This window comes from Oncorhynchus mykiss, chromosome 32 (assembly GCF_013265735.2).
Source record: "Oncorhynchus mykiss isolate Arlee chromosome 32, USDA_OmykA_1.1, whole genome shotgun sequence".
NCBI classification, from domain to species: Eukaryota; Metazoa; Chordata; class Actinopteri; order Salmoniformes; family Salmonidae; genus Oncorhynchus; species Oncorhynchus mykiss.
Window position 1 is genome coordinate 40,163,270 of NC_050572.1, and position 14,314 is coordinate 40,177,583.

Sequence of the window (14,314 nt, forward strand, 5' to 3'; positions counted from 1 at the left end):
ATCTAGGTGACAAGAATAGACACAGTCTGCTTAAACTAATAACAAACAGTTATACGTTTTCTTGTCTTTATTGAACACACCGCATAAACATTTACAGTGTAGGGTGGGAAAAGTATGTGAACCCTTGGATTTAATAACTGGTTGACCCTCCTTTGGCTGGGCCACTCCAGAAGGCACATTTTCTTCTGTTTATTTACGTCTGTGTTTTGGGTTGTTGTCCTGTTGTGTCACCCAACTTCTGTTGATCCTCAATTGGCGGACAGATAGCCTTACATTCTCCTGTAAAATGTCTTGATAAACTTGGGAATTAATTGGGGCGGCAGGGTAGCCTGGTTAGAGCGTTGGACTAGTAACCGGAAGGTTGCAAGTTCAAACCCCCGAGCTGACAAGATACAAATCTGTCGTTCTGCCCCTGAACAGGCAGTTAACCCACTGTTCCTAGGTCGTCATTGAAAATAAGAATTTGTTCTTAACTGACTTGCCTAGTTAAATAAAGGTAAAATAACATTTTAAAAATTCTGCCGATGATAGCAAGCTGTCCAGGCCGAGGCAGCAAAGCAGCCCCAAACCATGATGCTCCCTCCACCATACTTTACAGTTGGGATATTTTTGCCAGTAGCACTGGAATATCCAGGTGCAGGGGGAGGCCCCCTGGTTGTAACCTTTTGCCTGTCCACGACCATTCTCTTGCCTATTCCCTTTGGATTTATTAAACATCTTAAACTCCAACCATCTGCCTCTTGTGTCTGCATTTGGGTCTCGCCTAGTGTCATGATACCTACACTGTGAATGTTTAAATGATGTATTCAATACAGACAAGAAATACAATTTATGTGTTATTTGTTTAAGCACGCTATGTTTGTCTGTTGTGACTTAGATCGGATCATTTTGCAGAAATCCAGGTAACTCCAAAGGGTTCACATAATTTTGTTGCCACTGTACGAGTATTCTGTTTTGTGAGTGTTACAGCTGCAGAACTCACGGACAGTGATCCAGGAGAGAGATCAAGTGATCAGGGATCCAGAGGGGAAGGTAATTTTCTGGAAGCTGAGGTCCGTACTCATACAGCTATCTGTGTTGTGGTGCGTGTGCATGTTTTTGAGGGATAGGGGTCCCTCTCTCTTTGAGTGACTTTTCACCCCTCTCCAGAACACAGAGATGCGTGACCAGATGGAGTACTTCCTGGAGGGTCAGAAGCCCACCTCTCTGCCCACCAAAGAATGGAAACCCAAACCCCATCATCTACAGGTGACAACACCATCTTCCTGTCTCTTATCTCTATAGGGCCGATTTCCCGGACACAGATTAAACCTATTCCTTAGTCCTGTGCTAGGCCTAATCTGTGTCTGGAAAACTGGCTCATAATAGTTCTTCGCATTTGACTCACCTGTCTTGACATTCAGTCAGTGTGCGACGGTTATTTTCATGAACAACAGCAATGCAGTATACTTTTTGAGGATAGAAACGAGGGCCAAGGAAGTGGAAGAAAATCTATGTCCACCTTGTGTTTTACGGTATATTTCTGCTTTTTTGCCCACAGTAAGCTGATAAAACCTTCAACAATGCAAGGCAACAAGTCACTTCTTTTAATCATTCATTGAGGTCAAGGCTTGGGAGCGGGAGAGAGAATAGTATGTGAGTAGTCTGTCTACGCATGTACAGTGTATTCGGAAAGTATTCCGACAACTTGACTTTTTCCAAATATTGTTACGTTACAGCCTTATTCTAAAATGTATTAAATTGTTTTATTTCCTCATCAATCTACACACAATACCTCATAATGACAAAGCAAAAACATGTTTTTATGTTTGCAAATTCATTATTCTTATTATTTTTAAATATCACAAGTATTCAGACCCTTTACTCAGTACTTTGTTGAAGCACTTTTGGCAGCGATTACAGCCTCGAGTCTTCAAGCTCTGTCAAGTTGGATGGGAAGCATCTCTGCACAGCTATTTTCAGGTCTCTCCAGAGATGTTTGATCAGGTTCAAGTTGGGGCTCTGGCTGGGCCACTCAAGGACATTCAGAAACTTGTCCTGAACCCACTCCTGCATTGTCTTGGATTGTGTGCTTAGGGTTGTTGTCCTGTTGGAAGGTGAACCTTCACCCCAGTCTGAGGTCCTGAGCACTCTGGAGCAGGTTTTAATCAAGGATCTCCGTACTTTGTTCCGTTCATCTTTCCCTCGATCCTGACAGCATGATGCTGCCACCACCATGCTTCACCGTAGGAATGGAATTGGCTAGGTGATGAGCGGTGCCTGCTTTCCTCCAGACGTGATGCTTTCTTATGGTTTAAAAGTCCTTTAGGTGCTTTCTGGAAAGTTCCAAGTGGGCTGTCATGTGCCTTTTACATGTGCCTTTTACTTCCATCTTGTCACGTTCGCTGGAATAAATACCGGAACAAGCTGCAGCGTGATATGGTTTCCACATATTATTTATTAGAAACTAACAAAAACAATAAACAAAGAAAGAACGAAACAAACAACGAACCATAACTAAGAGGTGTAACATACACTAACTCAAAACAATATCCCATAAAACAAAGGTGGAAAAAATGCTACTTAAATATGATCTCCAATTAGAGACAACGATAGCCAGCAGCCTCTAATTGGGAATCATATCAAACACCAACATAGAAAAACTAAACTAGAAACCCACGTAGAAAATAACAACTAGAAACCCCTCCTGTCACGCCCTGACCTACTCTACCATAGAAAATAAGGGCTCTCTATGGTCAGGACGTGACAGTACCCCCCCCCCCCCCCCCAAAAGGTGGGAAACCAAAAGGGAGAGCCTGAAACCAAAAGGGAGGGTCAGGGGGGTGTCTAGTGTCAGTGGCGGCTCTGGTGCGGGGCGAAGTACCCGCTCATCCTGCGGATCCGCCAGCATCGGGGGCAGCTCTGGTGCGGGACGAAGAACCCGCTCAGCTCGCGGATCCACCATCTTTGTTTTTAAAGTAAGTGAACCACACAACAAAACAATAAAGAATAATCAAAATGTGACAACAATGGAGTGCTAACATGCAACTACACATAAACATTATCCCACCAAACACAGGTGGAAAAATGCTACTTAAATATGATCCCCAATTAGAGACGACAATAGCCAGCTGCCTCTTGGGAATCATACCAAAAACCAACATAGAAAACAAAACTAGAACCCCACATAGAAAATATAAACTAGAAACCCCCCAGTCACGCCCTGACCAACTCCACCATAGAAAATAAGGACTCTCTATGCTCAGGACGTGACACATCTGGCCACTCTACCATAAAGGCCTGATTGGAGGAGTGCTGCAGAGATGGTTATCCTTCTGGAAGGTTCTCCCATGTACTCTGGAGCTCTGTCAGAGTGACCATCGGGTTCTTGGTCACCTCCCTGACCAAAGCTCTTCTCCCCCGATTAGTAGCCTTCCCCAGGTCTGTGCTTCGACACAATCCTGTCTCTGAGCTCTACGGACAATTCCTTCGACCTCATGGCTTGGTTTTTTCTATGACATGCACTGTCAACTGTGGTATCTTACATAAACAGGTGTGTGCCTTTCCAAATCATATCCAATCAATTGATTGGCGTCGACCTGTGGTAAATTCAAGTTGTAGAAACATCTCAAGGATGATCAATGGAAACATGATGCACCTGAGCTCAATTTCGAGTCTCATAGCAAAGGGTCTGAATAGTTATGTAAATGTATTTCTGTTTAAAAAATATATAAATATCAAAAAACCTGTTTTCGCTTTGTCATTATGGGGTATTGTGTGTTGATTGATGAAGGGAAAAATATATTTAATCAATGTGAGAGTAAGGCTGTAACGTAACAATGTGGAAAAAGCTAAGGGATCTGAATACTTTCCGAATGTACTGTATATAGCCACCTCCTAGCGTTGATGCTGATATGTGTTGGTTCATTGTGGTTTGGTGCCTGATATACACTAGATAAACCCCATGATAAAAAAGCACTCCATTTGCAGGAACATTCCCAGTTCGATCATTACTTCCTTGCTTGAGGCATAACTGAATTTGAGACTGTTTTATGTGTGATTTATTGTCTCTCTCAACTTTTCTCAAGCTGTATCTAGAATTGGGAATTTGGCCAATACATGTACAGTGGGGCAAAAAAGTATTTAGTCAGCCACCAATTTTGCAAGTTCTCCCACTTAAAAAGATGAGAGAATTAATTGTAATTTTCATCATAGGTACACTTCAACTATAACAGACAAAATGAGAATTTTTTTTCCAGAAAATTCACATTGTAGGATTTTTAATGAATTTATTTGCAAATTATGGTGGAAAATAAGTATTTGGTCAATAACAAAAGTTAATCTCAATACTTTGCTATATACCCTTTGTTGGCAATGACAGAGGTCAAACGTTTTCTGTAAGTCTTCACAAGGTTTTCACACACTGTTGCTGGTATTTTGGCCCATTCCTCCATGCAGATCTCCTCTAGAGCAGTGATGTTTGGGGGCTGTTGCTGGGCAACACGGACTTTCAACTCCCTCCAAGGATTTTCTATGGGGTTGAGATCTGGAGACTGGCTTGGCCACTCCAGGACCTTGAAATTCTTCTTACGAAGCCACACCTTCGTTGCCCGGGCGGTGTGTTTGGGATCATTTTCATGCTGAAAGACCCAGCCACGTTTCATCTTCAATGCCCTTGCTGATGGAAGGAGATTTTCACTCAAAATCTCATGATACATTGCCCCATTCATTCTTTCCTTTACACGGATCAGTCGTCCTGGTCCCTTTGCAGAAAAACAGCCCCAAAGCATGATGTTTCCACCCCATGCTTCACAGTAGGTATGGTGTTCTTTGGATGCAACTCAGCATTCTTTGTCCTCCAAACACAACGAGTTAAGTTTTTACCAAAAAGTTATATTTTGGTTTCATCTGACCATATGACATTCTCCCAATCTTCTTCTGGATCATCCAAATGCTCTCTGGCAAACTTCAGACGGGCCTGGACATGTACTGGCTTAAGCAGGGGGATACGTCTGGCACTGCAGGATTTGAGTCCCTGGCGGCGTAGTATGTTACTGATGGTAGGCTTTGTTACTTTGGTCCCAGCTCTCTGCAGGTCATTCACTAGGTCCCACCGTGTGATTCTGGGATTTTTGCTCACCGTTCTTGTGATCATTTTGACCCCACAGGGTGAGATCTTGCGTGGAGCCCCAGATCGAGGGAGATTATCAGTGGTCTTGTCTGTCTTCCATTTCCTAATAATTGCTCCCACAGTTGATTTCTTCAAACCAAGCTGCTTACCTATTGCAGATTCAGTCTTCCCAGCCTGGTGCAGGTCTACAATTTTGTTTCTGGTGTCCTTTGACAGCTCTTTGGTCTTGGCCATAGTGGAGTTTGGAGTGTGACTGTTTGAGGTTGTGGACAGGTGTCTTTTATACTGATAACAAGTTCAAACAGGTGCCATTAATACAGGTAACGAGTGGAGGACAGAGGAGCCTCTTAAAGAAGAAGTTACAGGTCTGTGAGAGCCAGAAATCTTGCTTGTTTGTAGGTGACCAAATACTTATTTTCCACCATCATTTGCAAATAAATTCTTTAAAAATCCTACAATGTGATTTTCTGGATTTTTATTCTCATTTGTTCTTTCATAGTTGAAGTGTACCTATGATGAAAATTACAGGCCTCTCTCATCTTTTTACGTAGGAGAACTTGCACAATTGGTGGCTGACTAAATACTTTTTTGCCCCACTGTATATTGCACCTTTTTAAAAAGGGCGGTGCCTGTTTTCTAGTTCACCCAAGGGAGAGACAATCAATATAAAAGCAGTGCAGCTCTGTTGTCACTCAGACACACTTGGAGTTTTCAGCACACAGATTCGTAGCTTAGTTAACCAGTTTTAGGGTCCATACAGTAGGTCGCATTCCTGTGTTTGCAGTGCACCTTACACACAGAGGTATTTAGTTGTTTGTTAACATTAATATGTTCTCTGATTTAACCTACTTGTTTTTCTCTGACATAAGATGGAGATAAAAATCCATAGTTCATATTCGTAGAATTATGAGTTATGATTTTTTTTGTTTATTACTAAATGTAATATTGTACAGAAACGTAATGTCCTCTTTATACCTAGCTTACCTCTGTCAGTTATTAACCAAGTAGATAAATGGTTATACTGAAAAATACAACATGCTGTTATAATGCTGCACGTGGTGGCTGTCGGATGTACAGTATCAATACAATTAATAATAAAAATATGTATGTATCTAACCTGCCATCTAAGCATAAATATGCAAGTTGCTTACAGTTCTTTCACCTCCCAAGATTAGACGTTTTCAGTCTTTGGCCTTGATGGTATCATTTTAAAGGGGGTATTGCGTTAAATTATCATTACACCCTGCATGTATACTGTATAACTACTGATGATTATGGGGTGTCCCCCAAATGGCACCCTATTCCCCCTTTGTGCCTTGGTCAAAAGTAGTGCACTAGGTAGGGAATATGGTACCATTATGGACACATCCAATGTGTGGTATTATCCTATATATTAGTAACCATTTTCCTGTCTGGTTTAAGCTCTTATTTTATGTAACAACTGTTATTTTTCTGTTACAGTAATTACAAACCAAGCATATTTAATGTGAAAACTACCCCTATGTCTATTGTAGATAGAAGCATTGTAGTCTGTCTTTATTTGTCAGAATAAAACTTATTTAAAAAGTGTTTCCCTCCTTTTTCTATCCCAGATGTTAGATACTTTGAAGAATCTCAAATATAAAATATATTTTGATTTATTTAACACTTTTGGTTACTACATGATTCCATGTGTTATTTCATAGTGTTGATGTCTTCACTATTATTCTACAATGTAGAAAATAGTAAAAAATAAAGAAAAACCTTGGAATGAGCAGGTGTGTCAACTTTTTACTGGTACTGTATATTTTCATATCAGGGCGCACGATTCCTGGCACAATGATATTGCAATGTTAAAATGAAAATCTAAAATGGAAGAACATATTAGACTGGTAAGCAAAAGCAATTTTTCTGGTCTCAGGCAAAGTTAGTCAACACAAGGCAAAGTTACTCATCACATGTGTATGGTCACCGAACCAATTCTCCCTAGTTAATTGTTTGCATGATGAGTAACCTTGCCTGATACCTGAAGAGTTGCATTGTCTATAGGCTTTGGTTTAGCAGGCTAATGTGCTCTTCTTATGTGCAGAAGACAGTAATTTGAACCCTGTCGGTCATCAGGGTTTTTTTCTGGATTAAAAACTGGTTTAGGTGGTGGGCGTGGCAATGTGCGCGGTCGACCAGCAGCTGAATTTTAGATAACATTTTAGAGACCCCCATCTTGGCAGTGTAGATACATTTTAAGCCAATTTCCTGCAATATGCAAATGTGTCCATGGAGTTGAGGGGAAATATTGCAGTTAGGGTTAGGGTAATTTCTTGCTAATTTCCTGCAATTCTATACATTTTGCCAATGCTAATTGGGTTTTCTTTTTCTAACATTTTACTCAGTGCAGATGTTGCCTGTAATCCATGGCTTCTGGTCGGGATATGTACAGTACATTCTGAAAGTTCAGACCCCATCCCTTTTTCCACATTTTGTTTTATTACAGCCTTCTTCTAAAATTGATTAAATAAAAAAAGGTCCTCATCACTCAACACACAATACCCCATAAAGACAAAGCAATTTTTTTGCAAATGTATTACAATTTAAAAAACATAAATACCTTATTTACATAAGTATTCAGACCCTTTTCTATGAGACTCTAAATTGATTTCAGGTGCATCCTGTTTCTGTTTCTGATAATCACCCATGAGTCCACCTGTGGTAAATTCAATTGAATGGACATGATTTGGAAAGGCACACACCTGTCTATCTAAGGTCCCACAGTTGACGGTGCATGTCAGCAAAAACCAAGCCATAAGGTCAAAGGAATTGTCTGTAGAGCTCTGAGACATGATTGTGTCGAGGCACAGATCTGGGGAAGGGTACTAAAAAATGTCTACAGCATTGAAGGTCCACCAAGAGTTTGGAACCACCAAGACTCTTCCTAGAGCTGGCTGCCCGGCAAAACTGTGCAATCGGGGGAGGATGGCCTTGGTCAGGGAGGTGACCAAGAACCGGATTGTCACTCTGACAGAGCTCCAGAGTTCCTCTGTGGAGATTGGAGAAACTTCCAGAAGGACAACCATCCCTGCAGCACTCCAGACTAATGCCACTCCTCTGTAAAAGGCACATGACAGCCCGCTTGGAGTTTGCCAAGAGGCACCTAAAGACTATCAGGCAATGAGAAACAAGATTCTCTGTTCTGATGAAACCAAGATTGAACTCTTTGGCCTGAATGCCAAGCGTCACATCTGAAGGATTTCTAGCACCATCACGACGGTGAAGCATGGTGGTGGCAGCATCATGCAGTGGGGATGTTTTTCAGCGGCAGGGACTGGGAGACTAGTCAGGATAGAGGGAAAGATGAACGGAGCAAAGTGTAGAGAGATCCTTGATGAAATCTCCTCCAGAGCGCTCAGGACCTCTGACCAGGGTGAAGGTTCCCCTTCCAACAGGACAACGACCCTAAGCACACAGCCAAGACAAAGCCGGGAGCGGCCCAGCCAGAGCCCGGACTTCAACCCGATCATACATCTCTGGAGAGACCTGAAAATAGCTGTGCAGTGACGCTCCCCATTCAACCTGATAGAGCTTGGGAGGATCTACAGAGAAGAATGGGAGAAACTCCCCAAATACAGGTGTGCCAAGTTTGTAGCGTCATACCAAAAAAGACTTGAGGCTGTAATTGCTGCCAAAGGTTCTTCAACAAAGTACTGAGTAAAGGGTCTGAATACTTATGTATATGTTATTTCATTATAAATTATATTTCGTTTAAAACAATTTTTTTTATAAATTACCAAACATTTCTAAAAAACAGTTGTTTGCTCTTCATTATGTGGTACTGTGTGTAGATTGTTGAGGGGGAAAAACAATTTAATCCATTTTAGAATAAGGCTGTAACGTAACAAAATGTGGAAAAAGTCAAGGGATCTGAATACTTTATGAATGCACTATAATAGCTCCAGGGTGCCTATAATAATTTGTCCATACCATTTGTCTCTATTTTCTGCATTAAAATTGTGAACTTTAAAAAAAGAAAAAAGATTCTTCCTTGCTGAAAATCCAAGAATAAGGTGTCATACTGATTGATCACCCGGCATACTGTACTTTATAAGCCCCTTTCCTTGAATAAATGCAGTGGACCAAGTTGCTCCCCAACATGCTAATGCCATCTACTGGAAGAATCAAAACACACCACTGGTGTATTCCATTTGGTCCCATTCCATGTTTTAATCAGAACACAAGAGCACATCACTACATAATTGAAAGAAACATAATTGAAATAAATCATGAAATTCATATAAATGTATTTTCTTATTCTATACAAATAATTATTCAACACAAATATATGAAGTTGACAATTCCCCTCTCTCCACTGGGATTCTCTGCCTCAAACCCCATTACAGGGGCTGAGTCACTGGCTTACTGGTGCTCTTCCATATCGTCCCTAGGCGGGGTGCATCACTTGAGTGGGTTGAGTCACTGATGTGATTTTCCTGTCCCGGTTGGTGCCCCTCCTGGGTTCGTGCCATGGGGGAGATCTTTGTGGGCTATACTCGGCCTTGTCTCAGGATAGTAAGTTGGTGGTTGAAGATATCCCTCTAGTGGTGTAGGGGCTGTGCTTTGGCAAAGTGGGTGGGGTTATACCCTGCCTGTTTGGCCCTGTCCGGGGGTATCGTTGGATGGGGCCACAGTGTCTCCCAACCCCTCCTGTCTCAGCCTCCAGTATTTATGCTGCAATAGTTTATGTGTCGGTGGGCTAGGGTCAGTCTGTTAGCTTTACGCCTCACCCTGGGGATTATTAGGTGACCGTGATGGTTTGAGGGCCAGATTGGGAATTTAGCCAGGACACCGGGGTTAACACCCCTACTCTTACGATAAGTGCCATGCGATCTTTAATGACCTCAGAGAGTCAGGACACCCGTTTAACGTCCCATCCGAAAGACGGCACCCTACACAGGGCAGTGTCCCCAATCACTGCCATGGGGCATTGGGAAAAAATTTTAGACCAGAGGAAAGAGTGCCTCCTACTGGCCCTCCAATACCAAATCCAGTGTCCTGTGTGAATTTAAGTATGCCTGCTCTAATTCTCTCTCTTTTTCTTTCTATCTCTCTCTCTCTGTCTCTCTCTCTCACTCTCACTCTCACTCTCTTTCTCTCTGAGGACCTGAGCCCTAGGACTATGCCTCACGACTACCTGACCTGATGACTCCATGCTGCCCCCAGTCCACCTGGTCGTACTGCTGCTCCAGTTTCAACTGTTCTGCCTGCGGCTAAGGAACCCTGACCTGTTCACGTGATACCTTGTCCCAGACCTGCTACTTTCAACTCTCTAGAGACATCAGGAGTAGACTGACATTTACTCCTGAGGTGCTGACTTGTTGCACCCTCTACAACAGGGGTGTCAAAGTCAAATGGACGGAGGGCCAAATAAAAAAATCAGCTACAAGACGAGGGCCGGACTGTTCGAATGTTCATTGAAAAATTTTTAAATGACGCATATAGTCTAGTGAACCTAATTGAACCTACTGAAAACCTAACAAATATATTACAATATGATCAGATAAATAAAGCAATATTTTCTTATGGCTCTGTCAGTAATCTTTAATTTTCAACAGACACAAAAGACAAATTTCCTTTATATAAATATCCCCATAACATGAACATTAAATGAAAGAAACCGGTATTCAAGGCACCATCAGTAGACTATATTTTCTATTTTAGCAAAAGTGGGCTAAATTTACTTCAAAGAAAAAACAATAATAGCAATTTTCTATCATCCACTCAACTGAAATATTTTTAAAATATAATTGGATTGAAATACAAAAAAATAAAGTGCAAAAATCTATTAATCAAAAACAACACTTTGTTTAAGGAGAAGTAACATGCAGTGAAAACAAATATTAAATTTTAACTTTTAAACTTGAACTGAGTAAAAACTCTAAATATGTGATTGCACAGTAATGTTCACTTGTTTGAGGTTGAGGGTGATACTTGGTGGTGTCCCATCTTTTCCACAAGTTCATCAATGTTCGGGGTAAGGCTCTGAGCTGAAGAAATCCTCAGAATTGAGTGGAGGTGTTCAGCAGTAAGTCGACTTCTGTGTGATGTTTTGTTCAGGTTCATCAAAGAAAACAGTTGTTCACACAGGTATGTGCTGCCAAACATAGACAACGTTTGAGCAGCCTGGATGCGCAGCTGGGGCATTGTGCCGGGGAGGAAACGGGCGAACTCCGCAGCACCCACTGCCGCATATTTTGCCCTCAGTGCATCATTGCATTGGAGGTCAATCAACTCCATTTGGAGGTTTGGTGGTGAGCTTTCCACGTCAACAGCAAATGGGTTACCGAGCAGTTCCAACCTGCTTTTTTGTGCTTCAAAGTCAGCAAATCGGCGTCGAAAGTCAGCGGCAAGCATACCTATTTTATCAGCCAACTGTGTGCTCGGGAACGCACTGGTAGAGAGCTTCTCTTTCATGGTCTGGCAGCTGGGAAAGTGGCTCAAATTTTCTTTCCGCATCTGCGTCTCCCACAGAGTCAGTTTGGTTTTAAATGCCTTCACTGTACTGTGCATATCAGAGATGACACGATCCCGACCCTGCAGCTGCAAGTTTATTGCATTCAGATGACTCGTAATGTCACACAGAAAAGCCATTTCACACAGAAACATTTCGTCTCGGAGTTGTGTTGTGTCTTTCCCTTTGCTGTCCAAGAACAGACAAATCTCCTCACGAAGCTCGAAACATCTTTGAAGCACCTTTCCCTGGCTTAGCCATCGCACCTCTGTGTGATAAGGCAAATCACCATGCTCCGTTTCTAACTCCGTCAGAAATGCCTTGAACTGGCGGTGATTCAAACCTTTGGCTCTGATAAAGTTAACTGTGCGCGTGATGATGCTCATTACATGCTCCATTTTCAAGGCTTTACCGCACAACGCTTCCTGGTGTATGATACAATGATAAGCTGTCAGCTCACCTGTCGCGTTTTCCTCTTGCATCTTTTCCCGTATCTTCGCCACCAGTCCGCTCCTGTGTCCACACATCGCAGGTGCTCCGTCGGTTGTCAAACCCACGAGTTTTTCCCAAGGCAGCTCCATCTCATTTACACATCTTGACACCTCTTCATACAAATCATGCCCCGTAGTTGTGCCATGCATAGGACGTAAAGCCAAAAACTCCTCTGTCACGCTTAGGTTGGAGTCCACTCCGCGGATGAAAATTGACAACTGGGCAATGTCAGAAATGTCGGTGCTCTCATCCACAGCCAAGGAATATGCAATAAAATCTTTTCCCTTTTTCACAAGCTGCTCTTTTAGATTGATGGACAACTGGTCTACTCTCTCGGCAATGGTGTTTCTGCTCAGACTCACATTTAAAAAGAGTTGCCTTTTTTCTGGGCAAACTTCGTCACAAACTTTAATCATGCAGTTTTTGATGAAATCCCCCTCCGTAAATGGCCGGGCTGATTTAGCGATCTCTTCTGCCAAAATAAAACTGGCCTTTTGTAGCCTTTGTTCCATGTCCATATTCTTGTTTTTGTCCGCGTGTTTCGTTTCATAATGTAGTCTCAGATTATACTCTTTCAGTACCGCCACACTTTCTCCACACAGAAGACACACAGGTTTTCCAGCTACCTTCGTGAACATATACTCCGACTCCCACCTTGTTTGAAACCCCCGGTTCTCAGTATCCACCTTCCGTTTTGCCATTTTTGATGGGTATCTGAAAGTTAATTTTACTGTGATGCTGACGACTGCTGTGCCAATAAATATTGAAATGAAGCAGCCTACTGCTCGGTGCGTCACCTTTGCATTGTGGGAAATGTAGTATTGGTGCGTGTAAAAGATCTGCGGGCTGCCGGCTTGCTGCGGGCCGGTTCTAATAATAAATCAAGATCATCCCAGGGGCCGTAAAAAACCTTCTTGCGGGCCGGATGTGGCCCGCGGGCCTTGACTCTGACATATGTGCTCTACAACCACTTATTATTTGACCCTGCTGGTCATCTATGAACATATAACATCAAGGCCATGTTCTGTTATAATCTCCACCCGGCACAGAAGAGGACTGGCCACCCCTCATAGCCTGGTTCCTCTCTAGGTTTCTTCCTAGGATCCGGCCTTTCTATGGAGCTTTTCCTAGCCACTGTGCTTCTACACCTGCATTGCTTGCTGTTTGGGGTTTTAGGCTCTGTTTCTGTGCAGCAAATTGTGACATTAGGTGATGTAAAAAGGGCTTTATAAATAGATTTGCTCTCACAACAAGCGCATCTACTCGACCACCGCTGTAAACACAGTCCAGTTCCAAGTAAATGGCACAGATCCATATATGGCAATAGTCTATCTGCATATAGGCCTACAACAAAATCTCTTGCATAGTACGTTTTGTTTCAGTATGTTGCATTGAAAGTGGCTAATATTGCGTTGCTTGTGTCACAATTTCCACAGTAAAGGGAAACGTTGACAGTGTTAACTAAGAGGGAAAACTCTAGAAAGTTGAATGAAGTTAAATCTAAGAGCAGAAAAAGTTTGTAATCTGAAAATGTGATTCATATTATCAAATAGGCAGGAGGCCTATATATTCTCATATTTGTGTTCTGCTGTGGCCTACGTTGATTTATTTTATTTAAAGCTATATTCCGATATTGGTTCTATTCCTACTTTGATGTCTTAAAAATTATATGAAATTCGGGTATTGTAAGCCCCACAGCTGAGTATGTGTGCATATGGCGTTTACTCTGCAGTGTCCTCTAAAAATGTTGCTGAACATTGATGTCTAGAAAATGAGGCAATAAGAAATTCGGACTTGTAAGCCTTGTAGGCATTCTGCAGTGACGTCTAAAATTATTTGAATGAATTAGCACCTTGGAGAGTGCTGTCCGTTTCACCACCATGTATAGTAGGCTACTTTCCACTACGTTGTGTTTGACACTTTTTTTCTCAATGTGTTCCGGTACCTGAGCACTGATTAACACATGTAATGTCAACTCATCACATATTGTGAATTGGACAGTGGTCCTCAATAGGTTTACAAGATAATTACAATCTAGTCTTAGTAGCATTCAGGGCGACTGGCATGCCAATCATTTTTTTTTTAGTTAAGATTGAGGTTACCTGGCACACTCCTTAGACACACCATCACGGTCACTGTAGTGCAGCTAATAGTGGTCCTGCTGAACAGCCAGTCACTCTGACAAATATGACAATCTAGGATAGGAAATCACTATAAATATTTTAAAGTTTGTT

General features: G+C 42.1%; 1 long non-coding RNA gene across 1 annotated transcript; it reads left to right on the plus strand.

The window, feature by feature from the left end:
- Window positions 1–536: 536 nt before the first annotated feature.
- LOC118946501 lies at window positions 537–1,750 on the plus strand. The gene is made up of 3 exons (XR_005041366.1): window positions 537–1,032; window positions 1,150–1,248; window positions 1,541–1,750. It is a non-coding gene; the product is annotated as an uncharacterized LOC118946501 (long non-coding RNA).
- Window positions 1,751–14,314: the final 12,564 nt, after the last annotated feature.